The 11,044-nt window shown below is 41.8% G+C and overlaps 1 pseudogene; it reads right to left on the reverse strand.

Annotated features, from left to right (window-relative positions):
- Positions 1-3,596: 3,596 nt before the first annotated feature.
- Positions 3,597-5,074, reverse strand: LOC150008684 (keratin, type II cytoskeletal 8 pseudogene; annotated as a pseudogene).
- Between the last annotated feature and the right edge of the window lie 5,970 nt (positions 5,075-11,044).

The following is an 11,044-nucleotide window of genomic DNA, read 5'->3' on the forward strand; positions in this document are numbered from 1 at the left end:
GTTTACTTCTATTGGCCTAGTGTAATCATTAGTAGTGTCTTTTCCACTCTTGAAAGTGTCCCAATTTAGCCCTGGCTGGTGTGGCTCAGTGGATGGAGTGCCAGCCTGTGAACCAAAGGGTCACTGGTTTGATTCCCAGTCAGGGCACATGCCTGGGTTGTTGGCCAGGTTCCCGATCAGAGGTGTGCGAGAGGCAACCACACATTGATGTTTCTCTCCCTCTCTTTCTTCCTCCCTTCCCTTCTCTCTAAAAATAACTAAATAAAATCTTTTTAAAAAGACTTTTTTTTTTTAAGTGTCTCAATTTGGATAATTACATGATTTCCCTAACTTCAAGAGGATCACTATAAACCTTCCCTGACTAATCTGTCCAATAAGAGTCTTTTTTGTACCAGGTTTAATCCAGTTATCTGGCAAATTAGATATGATTATATACATTCTCGTTGCCAAGGCATACATACTATGTTTGGACAATATGGTCTCATTTTATGATCTTTTGCTCTTATTTATGCTTCATATTCTATGGGAGAGCTAATCATTTGTGGGTACCAAAATGTTAGAAATGATGCCACAGCAGACTTTTCTATAGGATATACTTTTAAAAATAGATCAGTCTAAAAATAAAATGTCTTAATAAACTCAATTTGGGAAAACTGCGTGTTACTGAATGGTAACGTTGACCTAAATTTGGGTGAAATTTCATTCACATCTCTTTGATGAGGTCAAGCACTATAGATAATTCCATAATTGTCTCCTTACACTTACTAACATTCCTCTAAGTCAGTGAATTTTAACCGGTGTGCCACAAGAATTTTTAAAATATGCGATACCTGACTATTTAGACAGGGGCACTAACATCTTCTCCCTTAGATTGTCAAATAAAAAAATTACAACAGCCAACACGAGAATAGCCATGTGGTGTGAGTAAATCAAAATTATACCTATTTTTTTTGTGTGTCAGATCGGCTACAGATATAAATTTTTCGGTGCGCCACAGGATTTTTTTTACACATAAAAATTCTGAGTCTATTAATCTTCCCATGAAAAAGATCTGCATACTCACCCCAGATAAGGTCACTGAAGAATCTTCACTCCTCCTGTTGTTCAGTCTCCAGCTCACCCTTGCCAGCACCAGCACTGGCCTTTGCAGTCCCCCTGATTCTCTTCATCCTGTTCTTGTGTTCCTTTCTCTGTTTTCTTGAGGTCTTCTTCTTCTCAGATGGGCCACGTCTTGCAAGTGTATGTTTTGGTTCATTTTTCTTTTCATATACAAAGACTCATAAATCATGCCAAAGCCAGTTGTTTTACCACCACCAAAATGGATTCTGAATCCAAACACAAAGATGACATCTGGTGGTCTTACGTATTTTGGCTAGTTTTTCCCGAATTTCTGTCTTGGGTAATGCTGCCTCCACAGGCTGAAGGGCATCAACGACCATTTGTTTCCACTGAAGTAGTCTGTTGGTCATGACCTTCCTGGTCCAGATAGTCACTGTGTTGTTCACGATGGTGGCTGATCTTCAAGTAGCCAGCGAGAAAAGCTCTGTAGGATTTTAGTAATTAGTTTAAGATGGGGGACCCAAAAACAACCGGAATTATGTTCTGGAGGGTGGGTCCCTTGTACTGCAGGCTTCCCCCACTAGGTGAGTGTTCTAGAAACCCATCTATATTGGTGTAACAGCTGGCATTGTTGTGAGAGGCTGTGTACAGCTTCAGTGAATTTTTTAAAATACTCTTTCAATGTGTTTGTCTATTTCATAATGGATGATTTACTAATGTACCTGCCCATACTGCACTGAGTGTTCATCAGTTTTTGACCAAAAATAGCATGACCCCCATGTCCCACCATCCGTGATCACCTGATCTCACTCCAAGCAACTTTTTTTGCTTCCCCAGATGAAAAAAGTCCTCAAAAGGAAACGTTTTTGCTGATGTGGAAGAGGTGAAACAAACAAACAAACAAAAAATGGCAGAAGCACTAAATGGCATCCAAATCAATGAGTTCAAAAACTGTTTTGAGTAGCAGGAAAGTCTTGATAGGTGTATTGCATCAAATCGAGAGCATTTTGAAGGTGACTGAAGTTTAAACATGTGAGAAAAAGTACACAGTTTTTTATAAATAAATTCTAGGGTTTTAGAAGGTTCCTCCCTCCTTTGTATACCATGAGCTGAAAAGGGTTGAAAATTGCTGCTCTAAGTAAAAACTAGTCATCCTTTTTTTTTAAACCTATGCATAGTCTTAGAACCTCTGTTTATACAAGATTAGATTATACAAAGAAGTGGACTGAGAAGACAAAGGGCTGAAAGGTTTCCAAATTAGATGGCCATTGAGCATACCAGATTTAATGCGTTCTTAAATAGCACTGTCTGCTTCTTATATCTAGACATTTCTAACTTCTAGAGATTTAGTGGCATAATGATCATGTGGTTCAATAATTGCTGTCGAGATCAACTTAAACAAAAATTAATCAGGCAGTATTTTATTTTATTTTATTTTAATCCTACATAAGGTAAATGTATTTTTTAATGTTTTATTGTTCATGCTATTACAGTTGTCCCATTTTTCTGCTTTACCCACCTCCACCCAGCCCAACCCCACTTCCATAGTCAATCCCCACACTGCTGTCCATGTCCATGGGTCCTTCATGTATGTTTTTTGACTAATCCCTTCACCTTCTTTTGATCAGTCCCTGCCTTTCCCCTCCCATCTTATAGCTGTCAGTCTGTTCCATGATTGCATGCCTCTGGTTCTATTTTGCTCATTAGTTTATTTTGTTCATCAGATTCCTCTTATAAGTGAGATCATATGATACTTGTCTTTCACCCATTGACTTATTTCTTACATAATAGTTTCCAGTTCCACCCACTCTGCCACAACAAGCAGAAATTCTTTCTTTCTGCTGCATAGTATTCTATTGTGTAAATGTACCAGTTTTTCGATCCACTCATCTACAGATGGGCACTTAGGCTGCTTCCAACTCTTGACTATTATAAATAGCACTGCTATGAACATAAGGGTGATAAGTGCTTTTGAATTGTTTTTTCAGGATTCTTAGGGTATATTCCCAGCAGTGAGATTGATGGGTCAAAAAGGCAGTTCCATCTTAATTTTTTTAGAAACTCCATATTGTTTTTCACAGCGACTGTACCAGTTTCCATTCCCACCAACAGTGCAGTAGGGTTCCCTTTTCTCCACATCCTCACCAGCACTTGCTGTTTGTTGATTTATTAATGATAGCCATATTGGCAGGTGTGAGATATCTCATTGTGGTTTTAATTTGCATCTCTCTGATAGCTAGTGATATTGAGTATCTTTCCATATGTCTATGGGCCCTCTTTATGTCCTCCTTGGAGAAGTGTCTATTCAGAACCTTTGCCCTTTTTTTTTTTTAAGAGGCTTGGCAGAGCCAGGTGAGACTTTATTTTGGGGAAAAAGGAAAACACTTGATTTGGTTTCTAGTCAGGGACATGGGTAAAAGGCGGTAAACTCCCCCACCCCAAGGGCAAGCCGAGGACTGGGTGGGGCTGAGCTTCAGGTGGGCCTCCTGTGCCCTCCACCCCCCTGCGCAGCTCGGAGGATGGGAGGGACTGCAGCAGTCATTCACTTGGGCAGGACATCAGATGACTCAGACACCAGCTTCCCATCACAGGTCTCGATCTTCTTCACAACCACCATCTTGGAGGAGCTGGTGCTGGTGCAGCTGAAGGAGCCAGAGCTCCCACCAGAGCCCAGGTGGTACTAGAAGCCCAGGCTGTAGGTGAGGTTGCTATAAACTGGGCTCAGCGCATCTGAGTAGCCGCTGTTGGTCTTGGTATGGATACTCATGTTCTGCATCCCAGACTCCAGCCAGTTCTCCTCACCCGCCAGCAGCTTGCGGTAGGTGGTGATCTCCACGTCAAGGACCAGTCTGACATTCATGAGCTCCTGGTATTCACACAGCTGCCGGGCCATATCCTGCTTGGCGGTTCTCAGAGAAGCTTCCAGCTCAGCCACCTTGGCCTGAGCATCCTTTACAGCTAGCTCACCACACTGCTCAGCATCAGCGATGGAGGCCTTCAGGGCAGCCCTCTGGCCTTTTAGCCATCAATCTCAACCTGGTTGCAGCTGATGCTCCGGTTCATCTCAGAAATCTCTGTTTTGATGTGACACAGGCCATCCCCATGCTTCCCAGTCAATGTCTGCAGCTCTTCGTACTTGATCTGGTACATGGTCTCAGCCTCAGCCCGGCTGCGGTTGGCAATCTCCTTGTACTGGGCCTTGACCTCGGCAATGATGCTGTCCAGGTCCAGGGAGCAGCTGTTGTCCATGGACAGCACCACGGGCGTGTCAGAGATCTGGGACTATAGCTCGTGAATCTCCTCGTCATACAGCTGCCTATAGAAGTTGATCTCATTGGTCAGTCCTTCCAGGCGGGACTCCAGCTCTACCTTGTTCATGTAAGCTACATCCACATCCTTCTTGATGAGGACAAATTCATTCTCCATCTCTGTGTGCTTGTTGATCTCATCCTCATACTTATTCTTCAGGTCCTCCACGATCCCCTGCATGTTGCCAAACTCCGCCTCCAGTCTCAGTTTCTCCTGGGACAGTGTTTCCAGCTGCTGCCGAAGGTTGTTGATGTAGTTCTCGAACATATTGTCCATGTTACTACGAGTCATCTTCTGCTGCTGCAGAAGAGTCCACTTGGTCTCCAGAATCTTATTCTGCTGCTCCAGGCTCCGCACCTTATCAATGAAGGAAGCAAACTTGTTGAGGGTCTTGATCTGCTCCTTCTCCTGGTTGCACACGGCCTGGATGTTGGGGCCCACCTCCAGCCTCAGGGGGCTGAGCAGGCTCTGGTTCACTTGGACAGCTTTGATGGACCCTATCCTCCCCGCTCTGCCAAAACCTCCAGCCAGATTCATGTTGGCACCCAGGCCAACCCGGTAGGTGCTGCCCACCCAGGAAAAGGCCGAGGAGCTGATGCTGGGCCCACTCAAGTATAAGTAGCTGCTGAAAGCCTGGGGCCCCGAGGTGGACACCTTGCATGTTGTCTTCTGGGTCATCCTTGTGGACATGGTGGAGGCTGGAGTGGAGGCAAGGAGGCCAAACCAGACAGAGGTTCAAGAAGGAGCCAAAAAGCTGCTTCCCCATGTTTTAATTAGATGGTTTATCTTCCTGTTGTTGAGTTGTATGAGTACTTTATATATTCCAGAGATTAAACACTTGTCCGATGTGTCATTAACAAATATGTTTTCCATTACAGTTGGTTCCCTTTTCATTTTGATGCTGGTAATCAGGCAATATTTTAGTTGGGCACCTTTGACTGCAACAGAGGCCCACACAGACCGTATTTTTTTAAAAATGTGTATTATGAGCTTATCCATAGGCTTGGCTTGAATAACCAGTTACTCTCAGCATCAGCCTCCCCTGGGCCAGGTGGTCTTAATTACTGCCTTACTCTGCTTATTCAAAATGTAAGGTTCATAAAACCTATGGCCTGCCATGGTGCCAACTTTGCACCACAGCATCCTCTCAGCTCGTACTTCTTTCCATTAATTTAGTTCAAATAACCAAAAGGGAGAGTCTAATTGGTCCAACTCATCTTGTTGTCCTAGGCCATGGCATAAGTCATTGGATCCTCTATGGAATAGCTGCCCTGTTTTAGAGTCACAGCCCCCTTTCCAGCTCCTTGACCAAGATAAGCTGTTTTATCTGGAGAAGAAAGGCTAGGTCATATAGTGTAGTTAAAATCCCCACCACCTCCATGCCAGGAGAGCAAAGGCTTCTCCTTCAGAATGGGAGAGTCGGTATGCCCAGCTGGAACAGTTTTTCTTTTTTCTTTTTCTCTCCTTTCAGTCCTTTTTCATCTTCATGAAAAGCTAGCTCCATGAAAATGCTTTAACTCCATTCCTGCTCCAACTTACCCAGAACACCATTCTCACTAACTTACTCTTAGTTAGTTAGATATCAAATACTATTTCCAACATCAATTGTTAATGACAACTTGATGCCACTCTCAGAAAATTACATTTAAATTAGGGACTGCTCACAGCTAATGGCAACATATTGGGAACTTATCTGTACTGTTTAGAGAAATGTTTAGAAATGAAAACTTCTCTGAAGCACTTCTCCAGATCCCAATCATATCATAGTTCTATCTATTTACTTGACCAGCTCATGATTTTTTTGTTTTCCACTTAATTCAATTTAATACCCAATCAAAGCATGTTTTGCTTTATGTTTACCTTTCCAGAACAGTATTTCAAAGCACAAAATTCATACATTGAAGTCTTATATTTGATTGCATTTTCAAAATTACAAACATAAGGTTTTTTTGAAAGTCCTTTCTACAGAAAAAAGAACAGGCCAACCAATAGGGAAGAAAACATATTGTTTATCTGTAGTCTTTGCTGAACAGTCTGCAAAACAGTTTCTATGAAATTTAAAAAATGAAATATTTACTAAATGACTAGCATAATATAGTATTGTAAAATAATCTATTTCTTTAATAAAAGCTATCTCCCTACCCTCAAAGAGCCTATATTCAGTTCCTCAGTTCCTGAGTATTCCCATCCTTACTCAGTTTCTCAAATTTTCCAATAAATAAATCATTCAGAGACTTGGGGAAAATAGCAAGTGAAGAGCCCTGGAAAACTTCTCTGGGCAGAAAAAAAATCCTGTGAAGTGTAATGTGTTAAGAAAATATCATTCTTATCTCTCTAGTTCCCCGAGCAAGCCCATCAAATTCTCCTGCTTGTCTGTAAGGGACAATCAGGGCTGTGCCAGCAGCCAAGGTCAGGAGAGTGATGTGTAATAAGCAGAGGAAGGCATTTGAGCAAGTGCAGAAGACAAAGGCACACCTATCTTTAAGGGGTCACATACTTCAGCCATCTCTTTTGCTCTTCCTGTGTTCCCAGATAACATCATTCTGGAAGGTGAGTGTGTGAGAAGGAGAAGAGAAGATAAAAGGGAAAGGGAGGGGAAGTAGATTAAACAGCCTGGCATCTCAGAATGTGAGGATTTTCCCCTTTCTGGGAAGCAAAAAAAAAGTCTTCTCAAGGAAATTTCACACTTTCATATATATAATGTATTAACACACATACAATAAAAAACAGTGATAAAAACTCTGGCTAATTCTCTGCTAAAGGTACTGTTTTCAGATCATGCAAACAGTCCTCGAGTTTTTAATGGATTAATTCCTAGAAGAAGAGCTAACAATTGAAATGATATAACTGGATCTAGATTTTTCAATAGAAGTAACGTCATAAGGGGGTGGGGGAAGCTATCTCCCTCACTAAAGCCTGACATTAAACATTTTGTAGACTAGGGAACAAAAGCTATTTAATCACCCCCAATAAAATGTCTGTTTTAAACTTATGCAGATTAAAACTTTCTAAAATATACTGAAATCCAACAGCACCCAAGTATGAATTCCAGCTCTATCATTTCTAGCTCTGTGACTTAAAGTTGTCCTCAAACTCAGTTCCTTATCTATAAAATTGGGGAAATAATGATACCTGTTCTTATAGGGTGTGAAATTGTGACATAATAAGCAATATACATTGTGATCTGCTTCAAAGACTCCTAAAAATGTTTGTAATTTCCTAAGTGAATAAAGTAAAAGGAGCATCTTTTGTTACAATACTTGGGTTTTGACCCTGGCTCCTGAAATACCTCAAGAGTGATAAAAGTAAAAGGAGTGTCTTTTGATATTCATAACAACCTTCTTCCAACTATGCCTGAGTTTATGTTAATAAGGTAAGTTTTGGAAAGCCCCTAAGTATGGGAGGGCTTATTGCCAGGGGACTCAACAATCTGATTAGAGGGTTGGAACTTACAGCCCACACCTCCCCAACACTGGGGTGGAGGAGAGAAAGATTAAAGTTTAGTTAGTCAATAAGGGTCAATGATTTAATCAGTCATACCTACATAATAAAGTCTCCATAAAAGCATATCAAAGGAGTTCAGAGAGCTTCCAGGAGGTTGTGCAAACCCCCAAATTATAGTAGGTCAGTCAAAACTACAATACACATGATCACCTGGAACTTGAGATTGGTGTCTGGGATGTGCGGACAATCTTGTGGACTGAGCCCTTAAACTAGCGAGGTCTGCACTAACTCCAGTTAGTGTCAGAATTGGGTTAAATTGTAGGACACCCAGCTGGTGTCCTCCAAGATATGAAGAACTTCTTGGTGTGGAGAAACCCACACATTTGATATCAGAAGTGTTGTAAGAGTAGAGAAAGCAAAGAGTCTTCCTTGTACAGGGTGTTATAAAAGTTAAATTAGGTAATCTATAGAAAGCATGTAGCAATGCCTATCAAATGCTATACATTAAGGTTAGTTGGCATTACTATCGTCGTCGGCAGCCGTCTGTCTTGACAGACGATGGTGTAGCTTCTTAAGAGTCTATCTGCACCGCCGAGAATGGCTGTGCAGTCCGACTCGGGAGTGACACGGTATCTGTCTCCTCCCGTGTTGAATCGACATCTTGCGATAACGCTGGAGTGTACTCTCCAGTGAAGCTGAAGCTACAGAGCCTGGGCAGGGTGATATGGAGGATCTGCTGTTGCCCATGCAGCAGACCCCCCCTCTCTTCGCAGCTGAAGGGTCCAAGGGAAAGACGGAGTCAATACAGCTTGGCTTCAGGTGCGCCGCAGGAGTTGCCCGTGTTGACTACAACGTCAAACCGCCTTAGGGACTCCGGCTCTGGATTTTCTGTCGGGGTTTACTCCCTTAGCCTTTCCCCTGAAGAGGTATGCCGCAAGGCAGCGGAGGTTTTTTGGAGTCAGAGTTTTCCTTCTCTGATGTGCCCTGACTGGAAGATCAAACCAGCGACACTTAGCTCGCAGGCCGACGCTCAATCCACTGAGCCAAACCAGCCAGGGTTGGCATTACTATCATGTATATTTATTTTATATTAATTAATAAAGGGGGTTCCTGTCTTGCCACTCATTCTGTAATTTCCCCTGGTTTATCAAAGCACTTTGTAGCCCATTTGCCCTAGACAAAAAAACAATAGCCAGTCCTGCCATATAGACTTCCATACTTATTTCTGAGGTCATTTTGGTTCAGTCACTTCACCTGACTTGAATCATACCTCTGGCTCCAAACAGCCTCACTGTATCCTGTTTAGCTCCAGCCCCTAATCTGGCCACCAGTGCTTAGCTGGGACCTGGCCAAGCTAGTTATGTCCCCTGCACCAACACCACCATCCTTGCCCCCCCTGCCCAACCCCAGTAAAAGGATTTAGAGAACCATAACCAATCATAGAAAATTATACTTAATCCAATCCAGCACAAATATGTAAAATATAATATCCTCATAATATTTCCTTTAATTTAATTGAATCTTGATTCTTCCCTTACTCCTACCCTACCAAAAACTGCTCTTCCCTGAGACCTCCCCATCTCAATGATGAGCTCTCGCATGGGTTCCCAGAATTCCCCTACATGTTGATTCTTCTCTTTTTCTGCTCCCTAAATTCAATTCAACAGCAAGTTTTATCATTCCAACTGAAAAATACATTCTGAATGCTTCCCTTTTCTCTGCATAACTAACACCTTTGTCCATTGGAGGGTCAGTAGCAGCATCACCTGGAAATTTGTTAGATAGGTCTCGGGACCCATCTCACATGTACCATATCAGACACTTGATGGAGGGGAGGAGAAGGGGAGCCTTCAATCTGTTTTAACAAGTCCTCCAGATGATTCTAGATAAACACTTCAGTCTAAGAACCAGTGTTCTGTCAAAACCACTGTCATCTCTCAGCAGCAATGTATGGGAATATAGGTATCCCTGATTTTTGAAAGTTCACTTTATGGTACTTTTACAAGGAGCTACATTACTACCTGTTTTCGCTAATGAAACGAATCTGAAGATTTTTACTTTTATGAAAAAGAGGCAAAAACAGCTTTCAGTGTTTGCTTTGCAGGAAGCCATTATAGAAGCAGCATACAACCGAAGCGTCTGATAGTGGCCCCATCAAACTCCTTCCCGGAGAACCTACACTCAGCCTCTCAGCATCTGTGCTTTATCTCAATTTAGTTTGTACACCCATTAGCAGGAGGTATCCTAAGGTACTGGAGAAGCCTAAGGCATCTCAAAAGTGTGTTTCGCTCAGCATAAAACTGGATATAATTAAGCATACTTGATATGATTTGGTAGGTCATTTTGGGGGTCTTGGAATGCTCAAAATTTTGTCCATTAAATTAATGGTAATTGCTTTCTAACTCTATGACATTTCAGCTAATGTAATATTTCATAGGAACACCCTTCTTTCAGAAGGCAGAAGAAACCTATATCAATACGGCCTTCTGACTCATCTCCTGGCTTCTACTCTTGTTCCCCTATCATCCATTTTCCACACAGCAGCAGGAATATTATCTGGCCTGAAATATTTCAATGACTTCCTAGTCCATTAAACTACAATTCATTTCTCTTACTCTGTCTTACAAATCCATACATGACTCAGCTACAACCAATACCAACCACGTTTCTCTCTATCCTTTATGCTCTAGCAACCCTGGTCTTCTCTTTTCATGACTTGAACATACCATGCTGGCTTCTGGCCCAGGGATTTTGTAAAATCTTGTTCCTCTGCTGAAATCATTCTTGACATTTCAGTTTCAGCTTCAATGTTTCCTCCTCAAAGAGGTTTCACATTATGTTTTTTAATAAAGAACTTGGGTCCAATAATTAGTTACTATCAGAAAACCAACAGTCATTCTCTACATATCACTTACTGTAAATCTCATTGCTTTTTTATTTGCTATTTTGAGAGGTTATGTTCTTTCTACTAGAATTACATGAGAGTAAGGACCTTGTCCATTGTGTTCACCTTTGTTCATCCTGAAGCCATAACAGTCAATGGCATATAGCAAATGTTTAATATTTATTGAAATAACTAGTTGATTGTAACAAAGTATCAGCAAAAGAAATACTTTCAACAGTGCCAGCCAGTTTGGAAAGTCTCTGAGAATATTGTGTCGAATGACTCTAAAAAGAGGGAGAGTAAGACAAATGGATCAAAACTAAGCTTAGAGTCAGATCCAGCAGGGCG

Source organism: Furipterus horrens, unplaced genomic scaffold, assembly GCF_987537825.1.
Source record: "Furipterus horrens unplaced genomic scaffold, mFurHor1.1.pri manual_scaffold_5, whole genome shotgun sequence".
Classification (NCBI taxonomy): Eukaryota; Metazoa; Chordata; class Mammalia; order Chiroptera; family Furipteridae; genus Furipterus; species Furipterus horrens.